The sequence below is a fragment of the Panthera pardus genome, unplaced genomic scaffold (assembly GCF_024362965.1).
Source record: "Panthera pardus isolate Hobbes unplaced genomic scaffold, ASM2436296v1 HiC_scaffold_21, whole genome shotgun sequence".
Classification (NCBI taxonomy): domain Eukaryota; kingdom Metazoa; phylum Chordata; class Mammalia; order Carnivora; family Felidae; genus Panthera; species Panthera pardus.
Genome location: NW_026526777.1, coordinates 769931 through 791841, shown reverse-complemented (window position 1 = coordinate 791841; position 21911 = coordinate 769931). Strand labels below are relative to the sequence as shown.

The 21911-nt window shown below is 54.0% G+C and overlaps 1 long non-coding RNA gene across 4 annotated transcripts in view; it reads right to left on the bottom strand.

Annotated features, from left to right (window-relative positions):
* Window positions 1-21911, bottom strand: part of LOC109256320 (uncharacterized) — a 38616-nt gene that overhangs the window by 16001 nt on the left and 704 nt on the right. Inside the window, exons 2-4 of one of the 4 annotated variants that reach the window (XR_002075583.2) lie at window positions 21630-21746; window positions 15563-16605; window positions 6308-9529 (exon numbers count right to left, since the gene is read on the bottom strand). This is a non-coding gene — a long non-coding RNA (uncharacterized LOC109256320). Of the gene's footprint in view, window positions 1-6307; window positions 9530-12345; window positions 16606-17946; window positions 18243-21629; window positions 21747-21911 lie in introns of those variants that run through there. The other 3 variants (XR_008424499.1, XR_002075584.2, XR_002075582.2) reach the window with 3 other exon arrangements.

Below are 21911 nucleotides of genomic sequence, written 5' to 3'. Positions count from 1 at the left end.
TCTCTCTGCTCACTTGTGCCCTCTCTAAAAATAAGCATTTTTTAGAAGTTACATTATTTTACATTTTTTAAAGCCCACAATCCATTTCCTTCAGTTTATTTATTTATCTTGAGACACAGAGAGAATGTACACCTGCAGGCACAGTCGAGGAAGGGGGAGAGGGGAAGAGGGGGAGAGAGAGAATCCCAGACAAGCTCCGTGGCGTCAGCGCAGAGCCGGACTCGAGGCTCGATCTCACGAAGTGTGAGACCGTGACCTGAGCTGAAATCAACAGTCAGACGGATGCTCAACTGACTGAGCCAAGCAGGGGCCCCGTTTCTACAACCTCCTTGAAGTCCTGAAATTGTACAAACAGAGTTGTCAGGGGTTGGGGGGCGGGGGCGGGGATGGGAGCGGAAGTGGGCGTGTCTATAAAAAGGCAACAGGAGGTGGCCCTGCGGCGGCAGAGATGCTGGTACCTTGACTGTATCAATGTCAGCGCCCTGGTTGCAACACTGTTTCAAAAGATGTTACCATTGGGAGAAACTGGGTGAACAGCACACTGGGCCTCTGTGTACTGTTTCTTTTTTTTTTTAAGTTTATTTAATTTTGAGACAGAGAGAGACAGAGCATGAACAGGGGAGGGGCAGAGAGAGAGGGAGACACAGAATCCGAAGCAGGCTCCAGGCTCTGAGCGGTCAGCACAGAGCCCGACGCGGGGCTCGAACTCACGGACCGCGAGATCACGACCTGAGCCGAAGTCGGTCGCGCAACCGACCGAGCCACCCAGGCGCCCCACTCTGTGTACTGTTTCTTAAACTGCGTGCGCATCTCCAATGACCTCAAACGAAAAGTAAAACTGAGAAGGAAAAAAGCCTTCCTCGCTCGCCAACAGGACAAAGCCGGGCGCCCAAGGGTGCGGATCTCGCTCCCGATCCCTCGCTGGTTGTATTACCGCAGTGGGTTCTCCCAGGTTTTGGCTTGGATTTATCTTCCTTTACGTTATCTTTCAAAAGATGAGCTCTTAACCTCAATTCGTGCATCTTTTCTTTTTCACTGACCTCTACCTCTTAACGAATCTTATCCTACTTTGAGGCCATAGAGATTCTTGTACATTTTTTTGGTAAAGGTTTTAAAGTTTTGTCTTTCATACTAACCCTAGTCAACGTAGTGCCTACTCTTGTGCAGGAGGGAGAGCAGGATGTAGTGTCACGTCCTTCCACTTGAATACGCAATCGTGCCCGATCCGTAACGGGCACGTTCACCCTTTCGCCTCAGACCCCCAGCTACAGGAAGACGGACGGCTGCTGCATTCCCCTGAGCCTCTTTCTGGGGCTCTCTGTTGTCTGGTATTGGTCACACCGTGTACTCGGGCCGACACCGCACCTGCCGGCAGCACAAGGCCTCCCGCCTTCCTCTGCAGGAAGAAGGGTCCGAAATACTCTGGGCTTTTGCTCTTCCGTACAAATCGTGGAGCCAGCCTGTCCCATTCCTGAGAAAACCCTGTGGGAACTTTTATTGGAATTCTACAGAAGCCAGAGGTAGTTTGGGGACAGTGACTCTGTGAAAGTAACTCTTACGGCACCTTCCTAGCCACAGACTAGGAAGGAATCAGCTTTGCTGATTTAAGTCTTCCTTAGAAAGACTTTCAGCAGGGGCGCCTGGCGGGCCCCATCGGTCAAGCGTCAGACTCTTGATTTCAGCTCAGGTCATGATCTCACGGGTCATGGGCTCTGTGCTGACAGTGCGGAGGGCTGCCTGGGATTCTCTCTCTCTCTCTCTCTCTCTCTCTCTCTCTCTGCCCCTCCCCCCTCAAAATAAATAAAAATAAACTTCTTTTTGAAAGAAGACTCTCAGTAAAGTTCAGGGGCACCTAGGTGGCTTCATCGGTTACCTTCCGACTCCGACTCAGGTCACGATCTCGCTGTTCGTGAGTCTGAGCCCCGCGTCGAGCTGTGTTGTCAGCGCGGGGCCGGCTTGGGATTCTCTCTCCCTCTCTCTCCCCCTCCCCCTCCCATAGCTGTCATTCTTCCATCTGTTAGTGAAAAACATTTATGGTTTCCTTAATAGTAAACTACTTCTGCATTTGGGGGGGGGGGGGGAGACCACTTGTCATGATATACTACCTTCATTAGCCAATTCTGACTGTGATCGTTTGGCCAATGATGTGTTGAGAGACGTTGCCTGTGTATTCGCGAGTGAAACTTGCCGACAATTTTTCTTTCCGATGCTATCCTGTCTGGTCTGGTTTCAGGGTTATCATACTGGCCTCACAGAATGAGTCGGGGAGTGTCTCTATTTTATTCTCTGTAAGAAGTTTTGTAATACTGGAATTTCCTATCCCTTGAAAATTTGGTAAATGTGCCCGTAAAACAACTGACCTGGAGTTTTCTTTGTGAGAAGACAATAAACTAGGTAGGATTCAACTACTTTGCAGTTATAGGACCATCAGGGTTCTTCTGTTCGTTTTAAAAACGGTACCTTCAGGGGCGCCTGGGGGGCTCAGTCGGTTAAGCGTCCGACTTCAGCTCAGGTCATGATCTCACGGTCCATGAGTTCGAGCCCCGCGTCGGGCTCTGTGCTGACAGCTCAGAGCCTGGAGCCTGTTTCAGATTCTGTGTCTCCCTCTCTCTCTGACCCTCCCTCGTTCATGCTCTGTCTCTGTCTCAAAAATAAATAAACACTAAAAAAAATTTTAAAAAAATGGTACTTTCAGAAGTATGTCTATTTCTGGGGTGCCTGGGGGGCTCAGTTGGTTGAGCGTCTGACTTCGGCTCAGGTCATGATCTCACGGTCCATGAGTTCGAGCCCCGTGTCGGGCTCTGTGCTGACAGCTCGGAGCCTGGAGCCTGCTTCGGATTCAGTGTCTCCCTCTCTCTCTGTTCCTCTCCCTCTCTCTCTCTCTCTCTAAAATAAATAACACATTAAAAAAAAATTTTAAAGAAGTATGTCTATTCTAAGTTTTGAAATTACAGCATCTTACATTTTAGTTCCTGCTGGATCTATAGTTATGATCTCTTTTTCATCACTAACTTATTGACCTTCTCCTCTTTTCTCGATTAATCATGCTATTTTTTTTATATATTTCACTCATTTCTTTAAAGAATGACATCTTGGCTTTACTGATACCCCTACTGCAGCTTGGTTTTTATGTCCCCCACCCCCCACCCCTGGTTTTATGGGGCTACGACTGGCATAAAACTACAGCTTTGTTTACAAATTTTTAAATTAAAAACAAACGTTTTTAAAATTTTTGTCTGCTCCCTATTCGGGTTTACTTCCTTTTTATCTGCTTCTCCAATCAACTCCTGGCTTCTGAATTTTCAACCTGCCTTCTTTCGGCACGAAGCGCTCAGTGCTGGGCATGTCCTGCTTGACCGCATCCCGCAACTTCTGATGCTAAGTATTCCTGTTCAGCTCTAAGTATTTTTAAATTTCTGTTAGGATTTCTTCTGTGACTCGTGCTGTCGACTTGGGGACGTTTTCTCTAAATTTCCAAATGTACAGATATTTGCGCTCCTCTTTTGATTACTTATTTCTAATGTCGAGGTAGCTGGAGTGGTCCTGGGAAACCACGTCATCCCCACGGAAGCCAGGCCAGCCCGTGACACTCGTTCCTGGTGCCCGACTCTAGCGTGACAGGCCTCACTGTTCCACCCAAACAACTCCAGATTTGGACAGAATATAGGAACTGACCGTCTCTGGCCCACGCTGGCAGTTGTGGGCAGAAGAGGGCAGTCTGTCCGAGGGAAGGAAAGTGTGCTAGGTGGGCACCACCTTTGCTCCGGCCTGCTGCCCGGGGCAAGCGTGGAAAAGCATGGAAAAGGGAAGCAGAGAGGGCAGTTAGTGGGCGTCTCTCTGGGCAGAAGAAACACAGGTAGGAGCGTGGGTGCCAGGAATCGTGGGACGGGGTACCGGACAGCAAGGAGCCCCAGAAAAGCCCCAGACGCGTAGGGGCCCCCCTCAGGCCCTGAGCCCTGAGCTGCAGGTCCGGAGAGGTCCCGCAGGGGAGGGCGCTGTCGGGAGGGGACAGGGAGCCCGGACAGGGACACGATCAGCTCCAACAGAACCAGAGCAGGGAGACCTCGGTGAGCATCCTGAGACCCCACCTGAGACCCTCCCCTGAGACCCTCCCCTGAGACCCTCCCCTGAGACCCTCCGAGGCCAAGCCAGGTCCATCTAGAAGAGCAAGAGAGCCAGGTTCAGCTGGGAGTGGGGTCTGCAGGATCAGCCCCAGGGGGTTAAAGGAGGTAAGGGCCTTTGAACTAAGGCATCCAAGCCACGAAGGGAGTGAAGGGTGGAGAGTGTCGAACAGGGAAGGAGCAGTGGGGGTAGCGGATCCAGGGCCTGACGTGCCCCATCGCTGGACTGGGGGTGTAGAGCCCTGGCCTCTCCAAATGCGGGCCCACCTGGCACTGGGGCAGGGCCTCAGGCCTGGACACAGGGCCCGAATCTCTGTGGCCCACACCCAGCCCTAGGCTGTGTCTCCTGCTGTTCAAGTCTGAGAACCACTCCTGCAGAAGGAAAGCACGGGGGGGGGGGGGGGGGGGCGGGGGGGCACCGGGCTGAGCCACAGCCAGGGGAGGGCAGGACTGTGAAGGGGGCAGTGGTCTAGGAAATGAGGGGCTGGAGGCTGGAGGACGGGTCATCCACACAGACGCCGAATTTGAGTGACCACAGGAGAGGGCGACAGTGAGCCAGATGCCGAAGTCGCCAGCGAGCAGGGGCGTGACACAGGGACAACCCACGGGGCCAGGCTTCGGGAGAAAGGGAGACTTGTAGTTTGAAGTCCTCCTGTGCGGCTTCCCAACCACCGTCTGCTCCCACCTCTGGCCGCCCCGCCCCACTCGCCCCTGCCCTGCACACAGGCCTCGGGTTCCCCAACCGCCCGATTTTAAAGCCACGTTTTCCAGCCTCCTCGACTTAAGGCCAGGAGTTACAGTTCTGTCCAACAAAACAGAAGCGCGGTCGTGGCCCAGGCTTCCGAGAGGTGCCTCTCATGAGGACACAGGCACTTTGCTCTGCCTCCCCTTCCGCAGGGACCGAGCCTCCCGCCGCCACAGGGAGGAAGGAGGAAACGACAAATCTCACAACCAGTTCCCCAGGTCTCAGGTCGCCCGCCGGCTGATCTGCCATCACCTGAACGCACACACAACAAAACCGTGCAGGGCGCAGGCTCTGTGCAAGGTGCTGGGGGTCCAGACACGAGCCTGGCCTTCGGCTGGAGCTCAGCGCCCAGGGGGCCGCAGGCGGGACAGGGTCAGAGGCCACCGCAGGGCAATGGGTCAGACCCAGAACTGGAGGGAAAGGAGGTGGTCCAGACAGGCTCCCAGGAGGAAGTGGCTTTTGAACGGATGAGGAACGCAGGCTAGGTCCCTCTCATCTCTAGGCCGCAAGGCCGCCGCGGTCCGGTCTCGTCTGTGTCCCGCACACACGCGAGCCTTATGCCGAGTGATGCCGCACAGGCGGCCCGGCACCTGGGCCTCAGGGCCCAGCGGGGACACACACAGGCGGCGCAGGGGAAGAGGAGGCTGCTTCTGGGCCAGGCCCCCCCACCCCACTGCGCCAGATGTGGCCTGGCCTCCGTCCCCAGGGCCCCCGGGCCCCTCCTGCCCCTTCCTGCCCCCTCTGGTCTGGCCCTTCTTCCCCAAGGCCGGGGGTGCTCTGCCGCCCCTGGTTTGGCTTTTCCCGGACCTCCTCTCCACTCTGACCAGCGCCCTCCACTTCCACCTCCTGTAGCTTCCGACCCGCCCGGTACCCATCTCCTCACCATGATGAAGATCAATCTTTCCCTACAAAATTTCATTTTGGAAAAACGTATATTTATACCATCTTTTTATTTTATTTTTAATGTTTATTTATTTTTGAGAGAGAGAGCATGAGTGGGGGAAGGGCAGAGAGAGGGGAGACACAGAATCCGAAGCGGGATCCAGACTCCAAGCTGTCAGCACAGAGCTCAACGCGGGGGCTTGAACCCACGAACCGTGAGGTCATGACCTGAGCCGAAGTCGGACACTTAACTGACTGAGCCACCCAGGCATCCCATGGTATTTCTATTTTTAGTGTTTTTCTTTAAATTTTTTTTTGCATTTATTCTTTTTTTTCTTTAAGGTTTATTTATTTTTGATAGAGAGAGAGAGAGAGAGAACGAGAGGCAGAGAGACACAGAATCTGAAGCAGGCTCCAGGCTCTGAGCTGTCAGCACAGAGCCCGACATGGGGCTTGAACTCACAGAGTGCAAGATCATGGCCTGAGCTGAAGTCAGAGGCTCAACTGACTGAGCCACCCAGGCGCCCCTATTTATTTATTCTTGACAGACAGAGGGAGACAGAGCACGAGCAGAGGAGGGGCAGAGAGAGAGGGAGACACAGAATCAGAAGCAGGCTCCAGGCTCCGAGCTGTCAGCACAGAGCCCGACGCGGGGCTCGAACTCACAAACCGCGAGATCATGACCTGAGCCCAAGTCGGATGCTTCACCGACTGAGCCACCCAGACGCCCCATCAACCACCTTCTTTTAAAAGCAGCTCTTACCCACCTAAAATCACTCTGCTGCCTTAAGAAAGAGAAACACATAATCTAAAACTAATTTTTCTCAGTCTGCACGCTTATATTACATTTAAATTCAACGTTTCTCATTTGCTTCAGTTTTAAATATTTAACGTTTATTACACACGAATTTATAAGATGAGGAGCACCAAGCACGTGTGCCCAGCATTTACAACGTGTGAAACGTGTTCACGTACCTTATCGCACTCGACTTTACAATCCTGCTGCACGGTACGTTATTACTGTCCTTTCTCTGAAGCACAAGGACTGGAGAGGATAAGTGACTTCCCTGAGGCCACACAGCAAATTTAGAGCAGAATTTGAACCCAGGGCTTCTAACTCCAAATCCTACGCTCTTTTCATTGTATCCTACAAAACCACAGCGTTCTTCTCTTCAGATTTTACCATTAGTGAGTGAAATAGGAAACTAACATTTTTACATCTTCTACAGCAAGTGTCAGGAAACCACAGCCTTGAGCCAAATCCGACCCACCAGCTTTCTGTAACTGAAGTCTTATTGGAACAGAGCCGCACGCGTTCCCGCACTTACAGCCGCTTCCACGCGGCAGAGGAGAGGATGTGCCGGCAGAGCAGAGCGGCCACCATCTGACCTCTGACCCCTTACGGAAAGAGCCGGGCAGCCCACATCGTGAAGCCTTGGCTCTCACTCTGATCATGCGTTCAGCCGAGAGTCGCTTTTTCTTTCCTTTTTAAACCACCGATGCAATGCCTGGCCCGTCCCAGAGGGACAGAGCGAGAATCTCTGGGGCTGGTCTTACAGCATCAGTGTTTTTTAAGAGCTCCCCAGGGGATTTTAACACTAGCCGAGGTCAAACACTACTGTTCCACGGGATCGTGCAGATTCAGAAACACCGGTTTCCAGGAAGTGTGCTTGAGGGTGGGAGGAGAGAGGAACCACCCCCACTGCACACGCCCTCTGACCCCACCGTCTTTCCACCTGCGAACTTCGGCCAGTGTCATCACCAAGGTCGCCCATCTGTAGGTGCTGCGGATGGCAACTCTTGGTCATTAGAACTCCTAGAATCTGAAGGCAGGCCCCAATGATAAGATATTTTTTCGGTCCCGTACTTTATTTAAAAAAAATTTCTAGTATAGACTTGACAGGAGCCTCGGGACACTGGAGCTAAAATTGCCTCCTGTCTCCTACGCAATCTTTTGCACCTCATTTTAAATAATGAAAACAACTTATTAGAATTTTTTAGTTACGGGGCGCCAGGGTGGCTCAGTCGGTTAAGCATCCGACTCTTGACCTCAGGTCACGATCTCACGGTTCAGGAGTTCGAGCCCCGAGTCAGGCTCTGTGCTGACCGTGCGGAACCTGCTTGGGATTCTCTCTCCACCCCCCATCGCTGCCCCCCGCCCCGCCCCATGCTCAGGCTCTCATGCACTCTCTCTCTCAAAATAAATAAGTCAACATAAAAAGTTATTTAAAAATAAGATTTTTTTGTTATAAAAGCACTGAATGTTTATTACAGAAATATAGAAAATACAAAACGAAGTTTCAAATAGACGTACTTTCCGCTTCGTAACCTATTTCGCTTAACGATATATTCCTTTCAATCAATCACTACCAAAAATACCACTGAAGGGATCTCCAGTCTGCTACTAAGTCTGGCCCCAGCATTTACGGACCACCGACTTCACACCAAACAGGTGGAAGGTTATGCCGTGACCTTCACGGGAAGTCCGTCCACGCCATCAGAACGCAGCCAGACAACGGAGGAGCTGCTGAGGCCGCTGGGGGCGTGTGGACCGAGTGGCCCTGATCCCACACCCGGCACACGTCCTGGAGACACTCACATGTGTGCACGTGGACACATTCAAGCCAGTTCCCTGAAGCTCTGGTGACAGCAGAAAAAAACTGGGAAAATACTAGTTTGAACCATGCAAAACCAAACAGACGTGTTTGGTAACACCAGCAATTGTGTCCCGTACAAGCTAGGTGTGTGTGTGTGTGGACACAGACGTGTGGTTATGAGTGTATCAGGGGATAAAAGCCACAGACACACACAGACGAGGGACTGCCAGCGTCCCCACAGCCTGTGTCCCGCCTCGCCAGTGGCCACGCCGCCCCCAGATGCCTTCCCAGCCCGCGCCCTGCACCGCCGGGACCCTCCCGGGCTCTGCTGCTCCCGCCCAGCTGGCCACCCGGGTTCCGATTTCACTGGAAACAGAGATGAATCAGAAGGGAACTCTGCACGCGGCCAGCCCCACATCGGTCACCTCCCTGCACCCCAGGATGCACCCCCACCGGGAAGACCTATCCTTGCTCTGGACCCCGCCTCTCCCAGCTTCTCAAGGCCTTGGACACATCACTCCTCTCGCCTGCCTCTATTCACCTGCTCCCTGGACAGCAGGCGGAGGCACACTGGTACCTGCTGTCCCCACACTGATACCTAACACCCTCCGCCTCACCCAACACTTCAGGTGCCGTGAACAGAGCGCACAAACCCCTCTCTCCTGGGGCTTCTCTTCTCTGGGGGAGACAATCAACAGGACGAGTGAGTAGCGCGCCTGGTGACTCTGTAAGTGAAACACACAAAGTCAGAGAGGGGACAGGAGGGAAGGGACGGAGGGCTCGGCAGCGTGGCCAGGCAGGCCCTTTGATAGACTGACAACTGAACAAAGAGCGTAAAGAGCATGGTCAAGTGGGGGAAGGGGGCGGCAGCAAGTGCAAAGGCCCTGGGGCAAGGAGGCCAGAGAGGCTGACACGGAGCAAGGGATGGGAAGGAGGCGCGGGCTCAGGGCTGCAGGGGACGGCTCAGGCGGGGGCCCAGGGGGCTCGGCTCTTCCTAACAAGAGGGAGGCAGCGGAGTAAAGACCTAGGACCCACCTCCCGACACGGGGTCGCCGCGGCTGTGGGGATCAGGGCAGAAGAGAAACACGAGGAGGCCGTGGCGACCCAGGTGGGATGATGGTGACGTGGGACAGGGTGAGGCAGCGGGGGGCATGACAGTGTTCGGATTCTGCGGATGCCGAACTCTTCGTGACAAAACATTCCACGGACACGGAGAAAGAGAGCACGATGAGCCCCCACGAGCCCCTCCCCACGTCTCAAGAACCATCGACATCTTGCCGGAATGGTTTCCCCCACCCACCCCCCCACTTGCCGAAGTTTCACATCCTCTCCCCCGAACAGTGTGTGTGCATCTCAAAAAGGGGCATTTTCTTATGTAAATAGAATGCCGTTATCAAACTAAAAAAATTAAGGATAACTTTTTACTATCAAATAACGGGCAAATTTCACCAAGTGTTTCAGAAATACCTTTTCGTGGTCTTGTCCAAACGTCTACTCGTTGTCATTTCTCTTAGTTCCACAAAGGTCTGCACCAGACCTCTCAGCCCCCCACGCCCCTGTGTCTGGAGGCAGGTCGGCCGTCCTGAGACAGGGGTGCTGTGGCAGGGGCCGCACGAACCCCGTCTCTCCTTCAGACCGGAAATTCACACCTGAGTTTTAGATACGGGCTATTCTTGGCTAGGATACTTTAGAGATGGTGTGATCTCCAACAACATTGAAGGGAGCTTACATCCGGTCGTCTCACTTTCAGCGATGCTGAAGTAATCAGCAAGTGTAGGTGGTGATGGCCTGCTCCCTCCATCATAAAACGGCCATCAACATCTGACCCAAGCAGGGGCGCCTGGGTGGCTCAGCCGGTCGAGCCCCTGACATCAGCTCAGGTCATGATCTCGACGTTCATGAGCCCGAGCCCCGTGTCGGGCTCTGTGCCGACAGCTCGGAGCCTGGAACCCGCTTCGGATTCTGTGTCTCCCTCTGTCTCTGCCCCTCCCCTGCTCACGCTCAGTCCCTCTCTGTCTCAAAAATAAGTAAACATTAACAAAGAATTATTCTAAATATCTTATCCAAGGAGTTCGCTAGTCTGAAACAGGCATTTTATCATGGCTTACAAAATGATCTCTACTCCCATGGTTTCTTCTGCACCTACGAGCTGGAGTGTGGCTTAAAACAGCAACTGTAGGGGCGCCTGGGTGGCTCAGTCGGTTAAGCCTCCGACTTCAGTTCAGGTCACGATCTCACGGTCCATGAGTTCGAGCCCCGCGTCGGGCTCTGGGCTGATGGCTCAGAGCCTGGAGCCTGCTTCCAATTCTGTGTCTCCCTCTCTCTCTGTCTCTCCCCCGTTCATGCTCTGTCTCTCTCTGTCTCAAAAACAAATAAACGTTAAAAAAAAACAAAAAAAAAAAACAGCAACTGTGCTGGAAAAGCAGAGTACTTATTCATTCCCTTTAACGACCAAGTTTTATGTTAACGAATTATTGTCTTCCCACTTTCAATTTTGTCCAGTGAATTTTATTTCCTTCTCCTTTCTTTAGCTGTCATTACAAATGATTGCTTTGCTACCATCAGGGAGTTGTAGTTCTTTTTTTTTTTTTTTTAATGTTATTTGAGAGAAAGGCAGAGAGAGGGGGAGAGAGAATCCCAAGCAGGCTCTGTGCCCAACACGGGGCTCGATCTCATGAAACGTGAGATCCTCACCTCAGCTGGAATCGAGAGTTGGCCGCTCGACTGACTGAGCCACCCCGCGGCCCTGCCATCGGTGAGTTTCAACCAAATGCAGTCATTTGTAGTTCTGGTGTTCAAAGTGTCCCATCTTCAGCCCGCGGGGCCTCCCCTGTGCTAGATTGTGTGTCTCCTGACTTTATTTGGAAACTTTCAAACACGTACGGGACAAACCCGTGTGTGACAAACCCTAGTTACCACCTCAACTTCAGCGATTCTCGCGACGGCCCACGTTCACGTGCACCCTCCTGCCACCAGGCCTCAAACACCACGCCGCTTCATGTGCAAACACGCTGCCATACAGCCCCAGGGAGCAAGCACCCCGCCCCTAATACAACCTCCCTGTCCTTTCCACCGAAGCCCAAAGCTCTCTAGTTGCCTGGCATAGCAGCTCAGGCCTAGAAGCTTCCGTGAGAAGGGCTTGGTTCCTCTCTGGAGAATGGCATTTCAGAGCGAACCACGTAGGAAACAGTAGCACTTGAAGGTTTTTAGTCCATCTGGCATCGTGTAGGTGACCTGTATTCTCAGGAAGAAACTCAGAAAACTAGTGAAGGGAGAGTATGGGGCGCCTGGGTGGCTCAGTCGGTTGAGTGTCCGACCCTGGCTCCGGTCACGATCGCCCAGCTCACGGGTTTGAGCCCCACGTGGGGCTCTGTGCTCATAGCGCGGAGCCTGCTTGGGACTCTTGCCCTCCTTCCCTCTGCCCCTCCCCTGCTTGTGCTGTCTCTCTCTCAAGATAAACCAACTTAAAAAAGTTTGAAAGTAGAAAGCACACCAGCGGTTAACAGAGCAAGCGGGTGATGGATTTCAACGCTCACGATGAGGCTGGAGTTGGCAGACGCAGCGATGGCACAAAGACAGACGTCGTGATCGATGCGGGAGAGCCACGGCCCAGAAATCAACGGAGTTTTGACCAGCGTGCCACGATGATTCAACGGACAAAGATGGGGACAGCCGGATGTCCACGTGAAGAAAGAGGCTGACCCCTACCTCACACAACAAGAACACGTTCAAAAAGATCACAGACCTGAATGTAACAACTCAAACTATAAAACTCTTAGAAGAAGACAGAAGTGGGGCGCCTGGGTGGCTCAGTCAGTTAGGCGGCCGACTTCGGCTCAGGTCACGATCTCGCGGTCCGTGAGTTCGAGCCCCGCGTTGGGCTCTGCGCCGACAGCTCGGAGCCTGGAGCCTGTTTCAGATTCTGTGTCTCCCTGTCTGACCCTCCCCCGTCCGTGCTCTGTCTCTCTCTGTCTCAAAAATAAATAAACGTTTAAAAAAAAAATAAAAAAAAAAGAAGACAGAAGTATAAATCTTGCTGATCTTGGATAAGGCAACGGATTCTTAGATAGGATGCCTAAAGCATGAGCAAACGAGGAAGAAGAAATCAGAATCCCTCAAGGGCACCTGGGTGGTTCAGTCGGTTAAGTGTTGGACTCTGGACTTGGGCTCCGGTCACGACCTCGCAGTCTGTGGGATCGAGCCCCGTGTCAGGCTCTGTGCTGACGGCGCGGAGCCTGCTTGGGATTCTCCCTCTCCCCCTCTCTCTGCTTCTCCCTGGCTCACACGTGCACATGTGCTCTCTAAATAAACTTTATAAAACATTGGAATTCACCAAAATTAAACACTCCTGTGTCCCAAAGGGCGCTACAGACCGTGACCTGCCAGGAGTATTTGCAGAAATTTGTGTCCAGAATGTACAAAAACTCTTGCAAGTCAGCAATAAGAAGACAGATGAGCCAGGTCAAACGTGGACAAAGAATCCAAGCAGATATTCGTCCAAAGAAGATTCGCAGACAGCCAGTAAGCACACGGAGAGATGCTCCCTAGTTATTAAGGAAATGCCGGAGGCAACCCTAACGAGCTGCCACTTCTTCCCCACTAGGTGGCTGGAATCGGAAGATAGACGAGAGATCTTGGCGAGGAACCGGGAGGACGGGAGCCGTCCACACTGCGGGTGTAGAGCGTAAGGCAGGGCAGCCGCCGGAGACCGCGTGGCCTGGAGTTGTCACGTGACCCAGGCGCACGCCCAGGACAGCCGGGACGTGTGCACACACACGCCTGCACACCGACGCTCACGGCGTGATTCGTGACAGCCAAAAAAATGCCAGTAACGCAAACGTCCACCAAACGGTGAACGGACACACCGTAACACGCCCCCGGAGTATCATTCGGCCATAAAAAGGAACCAAGCCCTGAGACGCGGGGACGCGGACGAGCCCTGAGAACATCACACTAAGGGAAAGAAAACAGAGAAGGCCACGTGTTGTCGGATTTCACTTACAGGAAATTCTGGGACAGGTGAATCCACACGGGACGGACATTAGCGGCTGCCAGAGGCGGGGAAGAGAAGGAAGGCGGGGGAGGACTGCTAATGGCCCCAGGGTTTGAGGTGATGAAAATTTCCTGGAATTAGTGGTACCGGTTGCACATCCTTGTGAATATACTCGAAACCACTGAATTGTCCATTTTTTAAAGGGTCATTTATTTTGAGAGACAGAGAATCCGAAGCAAACTCCACGCGGTCAGCAGAGAGCCCGACGCGGGGCTCGATCCCATGACCCTGAAATCATGATCTGAACCAAAATCAAGAGACGGACGCTTAACTGACCGAGTCACCCAGGTGCCCCCTGAATTGTACATCTTAAGCAGTGGCTTCTATGGACGTGAGGTAGATCTCAGTTTTAAAAAGAAAGGTTAATTTGGGAATGCAAGCTGGTGCAGCCACTCCCGAAAACAGGATGGAGGTTCCTCAAAAAAAAACAACTAAAAATAGAACTACCCCACGACCCAGCAATTGCCCTGCTAGGCATTTCTCCACGGGATACAGGTGGGCTGTTTCGAAGGGACACGTGCACCCCCACGTTTACAGCAGTGCTGTCGACAACAGCCAAAGGATGGAAAGGGCCCAAATGTCCCTCGATGGATGAGTGGATAAAGAAGATGTGGTCTATATATACAGTGGAGTATTAGTCGGCAATCAAAAAGAACGAAATCTTGCCATTTGCAGCTACGTGGATGGAACTGGAGACTATGATGCTAAGTGAAATTAGTCAGAGAAAGACAAAAATCCTATGATTTCACTCATATGAGGACTTTAAGAGACAAAACAAAGCAACATAAGGGAAGGGAAACAAAAATAATATAAAAACAGGGAGGGGGACAAAACAGAAGAGACTCATAAATATGGAGATCAAACTGAGGGTTACGGGAGGGGTGGTGGGAGGGGGGATGGGCTAAATGGGGAAGGAGAATTAAGGAATCTACTCCTGAAAACATTGTTGCACTCTATGCTAATTTAGATGTAAATTAAAAAAAATAAAAAATTAAAGACAACAAAATAAAATAAAAAATAAAAAGAAAGGTTAATGCAGTGAAAACGAGAAAGAAAATGAAAAGGCCAGTGCTGTTACTGCTGTGAGCAATTAATTGCCTTTTACCCCCGACTGAAGCTTTCCATGTTCTGCCAGCACCTGCAAAGTGTGCCGCTGGTCAGTTCACCTGCAAACAGTGAGTCTCTCTCACTTCACAGCTCCTGATCGGGCAGGGGGGCTACGGTCAGAAACTTCTCAAGGGGCGCCTGGGGGGCTCGGTCAGTTGAGCGGCCAACTTCGGCTCAGGTCATGATCTTGTGGTCTGTGGATTCGAGCCCTGGGTCGGGCTCTGTGCTGACAGCTCGGAGCCTGGAGCCTGAAGCCTGGAGCCTGGAGCCTGCTTTGGTTCCGTGTCTCCCTCTCTCTGCCCGTCCCCTGCTCATACTCTGTCTCTCTCTCTCTCTCTCTCAAAAAAAAAAAAAATAAATAAATAAACCATCAAAAAAAAGCCCCAGAAACGTCTCCTTAAAATCCTACTTCTTCAGGGCGCCCAGCTGGCTCAGTCGGAGGAGCGTGTGACTCTTGACTTCAGGGTTGTGAGTTCGAGACCCAGGGTGGATGTGGAAATAACTTAAGTTTTAAAAAAAGTTTTTTTAATTATAAAATCCTACTTCTTTAGCTCAAGTGTTTCCTCCTCTCTGGGGCTGCACCGAGTTCGTAAGTTGACAGAAAGCACTGTGGGGGAGGCTACTGCCCTCCTGTGAGGGGACAAGGACCACAGGTCCCCTCTGCCACCATGTGGGACGGCAAGGCCAGGAAACCCCAGTTAATGGAGCACTGCGGACAGGGGATGAGGAGCACTGAGAGAGGGGACAAGGAGCATGGGCACAGGGGATAAGGAGCACTGGGGGGAGGCAGCAGAGCCCCTGCCCAGACGCCACAGGAGCTCCTGTCCCATTTCATTTCAAGTGACAGGTGGTACCAGCCCACCAGGAATGGAGGGGACAGCCCCAGTGCCCCCTCAGGCGTCAAGAATCCCCCAGCCCGCCCCTGTGACCCTGTGACTGACTAGGATTTCACGGGTTACGAAGTCATTAACTCTGACCCACTCAGCGCTCCAATACCAGTTGTCTTCTCGGTCACATAACTTGATAGGCCCACCTTTTGCTATGACAGGTTACTTACATAGCTCATGGGTCACGTGGTTTGGTGCCTGGCGGCAACGGGGGACGTGCATTCAATTGTTGGCTGAGGGATCCAACCTCCAGCTTCTTCGTCCCCAAGAGGGAGTCGCCACCCGCCGCCCAGGGCTGTTCTAAGAACGTGACAGAACCACGCTGTTGCAGCACTCAGCCTACTTCCCGGAGCATTCCCGATAATTAAAACAGAGCGGGTGGCGTAGAAGGAGTCAAGTACAACCGGGCAGGCAGCGCGACTTTCGCTGCTTGGCAAGGAGGCGCGCAGGCCAGCAAATCCCTGAGAGATGCGTGGCCTGCGGCGGGCCCCCAGAGGTTAGCTGCTCTCCCCTGTCGTCCCGGACTCAGCTGCAGGGCGAGAGCTAGGTCACCATCTCTAAGCGTGCTGCGTCTCAGGCTCGTTATTCTGCAGGATGTACAAAATACAAACGCCCCACAAAAGGCCAGGGGCAGCTTAAGTCAGTAAATTACGCTTCGTTTTCCACCGTCTGTCCTTCCGATGCACCATCTCAGGCAGGGATGGCGCTCCGAGATTTCCAGGCTGTCGCCCGCCTCCCCGGACAGTACGATTCCTGGGGTCAGACGCCGCTGTTCGTGTTCCAGTCTCCAAGTGCACAGCCAACTGACCGAACCGGTTCGTTGCAAACCCGTACGGTGCAGCTTTTTGGCTGAAACCCACCCCTTCCTGGGACGGGGGGCAGGCACTTACACCCTGGCGAGCCCCCTCCATCCAGAGCAGCAGGCAGGGTGAGCCCCACCCAGGGTCACGTGGGGCGGGAAGGGGAAGCGTGCAAGGCACAGAACTTTCTGGGCCCAAACTGGCCACGTCCAAGGCAGACGGGGGGAGCCGATGAGCCTCCTCACCGGCACGTCCGTGTTTCTAAAGTGTCTTTCGGCCCTGGTGACATCAGGTGACCGCAGGCTGCTGAGTCATAAGGGGGGGCCAAGGACGAGCAGCGGTGGACAGAAGAACACCTCGAGGTTTCAGGGGAAGGTTGCCGACGCACACCTCCGTCTCTCCTCTCCGACATCCTAAGGAGAAACAGTACACAGAGGTGTAAGTTTAGGGGACTCAGGGGGTCGGAGCAGGTGATAAAAGTCCCCGCCTCGTGAATAATAAATGCCGACATTGCACGCAAGCCCTCAGCAGACACCTGTGATACTGCATCGGATGGACGTGACCGCCTTCCGTGGCCCTGGGTAGGGGGCACACTGGGAGCAGGGGGCTGAGTTCCAGAGCTCCCGAGGTGCCGAGGAGAAAGGAGGGGTGCAGGGCAGGAGGGCGTTGGGATGGGACCGGCAGAGGGAGCAGCTCCTGCCCAGGCTGGTGTGCAGGCAATATTCAGGCAGTGTAGGGAGAGGAGGGGGCAGAGGAGGGGGCAGAGGAGGGGGCAGAGGAGGGGGGGAGAGGAGGGAGGGAGAGGAGGGAGGGAGAGGAGGGAGGGAGAGGAGGGAGGGAGAGGAGGGAGGGAGAGGAGGGAGGGAGAGGAGGGAGGGAGAGGAGGGAGGGAGAGGAGGAAGGGAGAGGAGGGGGGAGAGGAGGTGGGGGAGGGAGAGAGGAGGTGGGGGAGAGGCGGGGGGAGGGGGGAGAGGAGGCAGGGGGAGGGAGAGAGGAGGTGGGGGAGAGGAGGCGGGGGGGAGGGAGAGAGGAGGTGGGGGAGAGGAGGCGGGGGGAGGGAGAGGAGGTGGGGGAGAGGCGGGGGGAGGGGGGAGAGGAGGCAGGGGGAGGGAGAGAGGAGGTGGGGGAGAGGAGGCGGGGGGGAAAAGGTGGGGGAGAGGAGGCAGGGGGAGAGGTGGGGGAGAGGAGATGGGGGAGGGGGAAAGGAGGTGGGGGGAGGGAGAGAGAAGGTGGGGGAGAGGAGGCGGGGGAAGGGGGAGAGGAGGTGGGGGAGGTGGGAGAGGAGGCAGGGGGAGGGAGAGTGGAGGCAGGGGGAGAGGAGGCGGGGGGGGGAGAGGAGGCGGGAGGTGGGAGAGGAGGCGGGTGGGGGGAGAGGCGGCGAGAGGTGGGGGCAGAAGGGGGAGAGGCCCCTTCCTGCCCCAGGAAATCGGGGCTGCCCCGCAGCACCCGCCTCTCCCCCCCAGTGTTCTCCGCCTGCGGGTTGGAGAAAGACGGGTCTGGAGAGGGTGGAGGGTGGAGGGTGGAGGGTGGCGTGGAAGGAGGAGGGGAACGAACAGGCAATGGCGCCAGGACCGCGGGTGCACAGCGAGGGGGGTCTGCGCAGTGGCGGCGGCTGGGGACACGTCGCCAGGCGAAAGCAGCGCGCCGCTGACGGGGGCGAGACACGCTGGCCGGCCCCCGCGTCCAGGCCCGAGCAGGCACGGGGTCGGCTACTAGGACCCAGGTCAGGGATGGGGACCCCCAGGCTGACCCACCAAGGGATCCCTGCCCCTCCAAGGCTCCGTTCTCCGCACGCTTCCGCGGAGGCCGCGAAGTCGCCGCCGCTCCAGGACCTGCCACACACGGGTCTCAGCGTCCCACTCCCCAAGCCCAGACTCCAACAGAAGTAGCAGAACCCTGCATAAGCCGCCTTGCCCGCTTCCTCCTGCCAGACTCGGGTCCCAAGCCCTCCACTCAGCCGCTAATGGTTACAGCACATGAGAGAGATGCTGGGGTGATTCCGAGCTCCAGAGCTCCAGCCAGGTGCCGCAGGACCAGGGGAGACCAAGGGCTGTGGGGCAAGAGAAGGATGGCTTGTCAGCGAGAGGAAGCAACTCACACGCTGCCGTTTCTTCCAGAAGGCTCTCCTGCAGAGCCAGCCACGGTCAGAGGGTGCCAGCACAATTCGCCATCACACAAGTACTAAGCAGGTCCTGTGGCAGGCAGAATAACGGGGCCCCAGGGTGGTCAACGTCCTAATCCTTGGAGCGTGTTAAGGGTCCCGGTCCAAATTCCAATGTGGTGGGAATGGGGTTCACAGCACCAGGCAATTCTCCAGATACCCAGCTTGGTGTCCAAAATTCAGTTCGATTCTGGCACTGTCTCTCCAGGGACAGCCTCAGATCTCACAGACTAAGGGCTCAGCCCCCCAAGTTCAACTTCAGACGCCAGTTAAGGCAAGTCTAGACTGTCACCTGTGCTTTTGACTGACCAGCTATAGATCGGAGGTTCCCATGACCCCCTCCTTGGGTTCAGTTCATTTGGTACAGCGACTCCTGGACCATTTTTCCACACCATTTTCCTTCCTGGACTACGGGTTTATTTCGAGGGATGGAAGCCCGGAACAGCCAGGTGGAAGAAACGCAGAGGGGAAATGGAGGTTGGAGGGGTGCCTGGGGAGCTCAGGCAGGTGAGCGTCTGACTTGGGCTCAGGTCATGATCTCACGGTTTGTGAGTTCGAGCCCCATGTTGGGCTCTCCGCTGTCCGCATGGAGCCTGGAGCCTGCTTTGGATCCTCTGTCTCCCTCTCTCTCTGCCCCTCCTCTGCTCATTCTGTCTCCTTCTCAAAAATAAATAAACTTAAAAAAAAAAACCTTTAAGGGGCGCCTGGGTGGCTCGGTCGTCGGTTGAGCGTCCGACTTCAGCTCAGGTCATGATCTCACGGTCCGTGAGTTCGAGCCCCGCGTCAGGCTCTGTGCTGACAGCTCAGAGCCTGGAGCCTGTTTCGGATTCTGTGTCTCCCTCTCTCTCTGCCCCTCCCCTGTTCATGCTTTGTCTCTCTCTGTCTCAAAAATAAATAAACGTTAAAAAAAAATTAAAAAAAAAAAAAAACCTTTAAGAGAAAAAAAGACATACACGTAGAAAAAGGCACAGAGCGTCTGTGCCCTCCAGGAGCACCATTCTCCCCAAATCCCTATGAGTTCACCAACCCTGAGGCTCCCTGAACCCCGTCCTTTGGGGTTTTGTAGAGGCTTCATTACACACGCTCGGTTGCTTAACTCATTGGCCCCTGGGGATGGATGGACCCTCTCCCCTCCCTGGAGGAAACTTCCAGTCCCACCCTCCAGTCCCTGGGTTCCTTCCCCGCACCGGCCAGCATCCTCGACACCTAGCGGCTTCCCCAGCCACCTCATTAGCATAAGAAAAGACACCTTTGTGGCTCTCACCCCAGGAACTTCCAAGGGCTTTCTGAGCCCCGTGCCAGGAACAGGATAAAAACCAAGTATGCATTTCGTATAAGCCACACTATCACACCTCCAAATCTGTTGGGTCACATGGCAAACGGAATTGCTGATCTTAAATAGATTCTCGGTGGGCCTAATGCAGTCAAGAGGGGCCCTGGAGAGTGCTGGGGGACCAGAAGAGGGTCGGTAAAAAGATGTGACTGCAGAAGCAAGAGTAAAGCAAAGCAGGCTGGGGAGAACTCTGCCGGCCCCTCCAGCCACTGGAGCGGCCAGGAGCTGGGTTCTCCCCTGGGTCCTCCGGACAGAACGGGGCCCTGCGCACACGCTGATTTGCGCTCAGCCACCCGTGGCAGACCGCAGGGCTACAGTGCCGTAGCTTGGGTTAAGCCACTAAAAAGGAGGTAATCTGTTACACGACAGCAAACAGGAAACTATTCCCGGTACCGTGAGCAATTCTGAAATCACACCCCCCGGGGCGCAAGGGCCAGGCTGCGACAGAAACACAGAACCTCGGAAAGGCGCCTTTCGGCTTCCACGCAGCCCCAAGCCCAGCGCGGGGGCCCTGGGTGCGGCTAGCCTGTCGAGCGGGAATCCAAACACCTGTGCCACAGTCCCCGGGGTGGATGACACCGCAAAGCCCTCCACCCGTGAAGAGCAGCCTCCTTGTTCATCCGTACGCACTTCCCTGGCGCCTTCCCACGAATGCGGTAATCTGCGCTATCACTTTCGCATTTGACGGACGGAAAAGGCTGGTTATGAAAGACACTGAGGGACCTCAGGTCTATGGCTCTGAAGACTGGGGTTTTTCCCTATAAGTAAGGAGACGCTCAAAGTCACCTTAAAGGGATTTTTTTTTTTTTTTAATTTTAGGAGAAACACAAATTAAAACATTAAATTTCGGAAGAAAATGGTAATGCCTCCAAATCGTCCCCCCAGCTGTGGGTCAGCTGCAACTAAACTGAAACCAACTACGAGTAATTGAGATAATTAGAAGACGCAGGTATGGACGAACAGAGAGGTTTACGGGCGCATCAGGGGTACGGTGTCACTGTCCCAGGAATCCCTGGAAAAGTCTGTGGGCCGAACAGGGCGGGCACCCTCACCTCCAAGCCAAGGCCCTCCCTAAATCTTTCAAAGATACCTGTAGGGTCTGCCAGGTGCAAACTCACAGTCCCATTTAACCCTCACGGAAACCCTAAAAGCTGGGCAGCAATACCCACTGTGCAGGTGAAACCCCGGAGCCCAGAGGTGACAACCTGGCAGGTCCGTCCAAGACCGCGTGATCTCTGCTCATGAATGGAGAAGCCCGCTTTTGAATCTGGACCACAGAACTCCCACGTCATGAACTTCCCCTCCTTGTTTGCTCTGCAGTAGGATCTTATCTGTGTTGTTCGAAAAGGCAAAGAACTTAGGGGCGTCTGACTTCCGCTCAGCTCGTGATCTCAGGGTTCTTGAGTTTGAGCCCGGCGTCGGGCTCTGTGCCGATAGCTCGGAGCCTGGGGCCTGCTGCAGATTCTGTGTCTCCCTCTCTTTCTGCCCCTCCCCTGCTCATGCTCTCCCTCTCTCTCAAAAATAAACATTAAAAAAGGTGTTTTTTTTTTTTAAGACAAAGAATGCATAAAGAACTCATGCAACTCAATAACAAAAGAATAAACCAATTAAAAAGGGGGCAATTTGATAGACATTTCTCCAAAGATACAAAAATGGCCAAGAAACACACGAAGACACCCGACCTCTCCTCCTTCCCGGACCAAGGGAAATGCAAGTCAAGGCCATAAGGATACCAGCCCTACGCGCCTGGAGGGCTGGAAGTAAAGAGACAGGCAACAGTAAGCGTTGAGGCTGTGAAGAAATGGAAACCCCCACACCGCTGGTAGGAACGTAGCCTGGCCACAGCCACTTGAACAATTTGGGAGTTTCTCAAAAAGTCAAAGAACTCCCTATGCCCCAACAATCCCACTCCGGGTTGTCTACTCAAGATAACTAGAACCTACCTGCGCACAAAGACTTGCACGTGGCAGTCCTGTTCACCAAACCCCAAACTGCAAACAACGATGAATGGATGGACTGGTTAAGTCAAACCACTGTATACGCACACAATGGAATATTATCTGGCAACATAAAAGGACAGAAGCATTGATAAATGCTACTACCTGGACGAATATGAAAAACATGATGGTAGGAGGGGAAAAAGCCGGAGGCAAAAGGCGGAGTACTGCATTGTTCCATTTCCAGGAAGCGTCCAGAACAAACTTGTAGAGACAGAAAGTAAATCA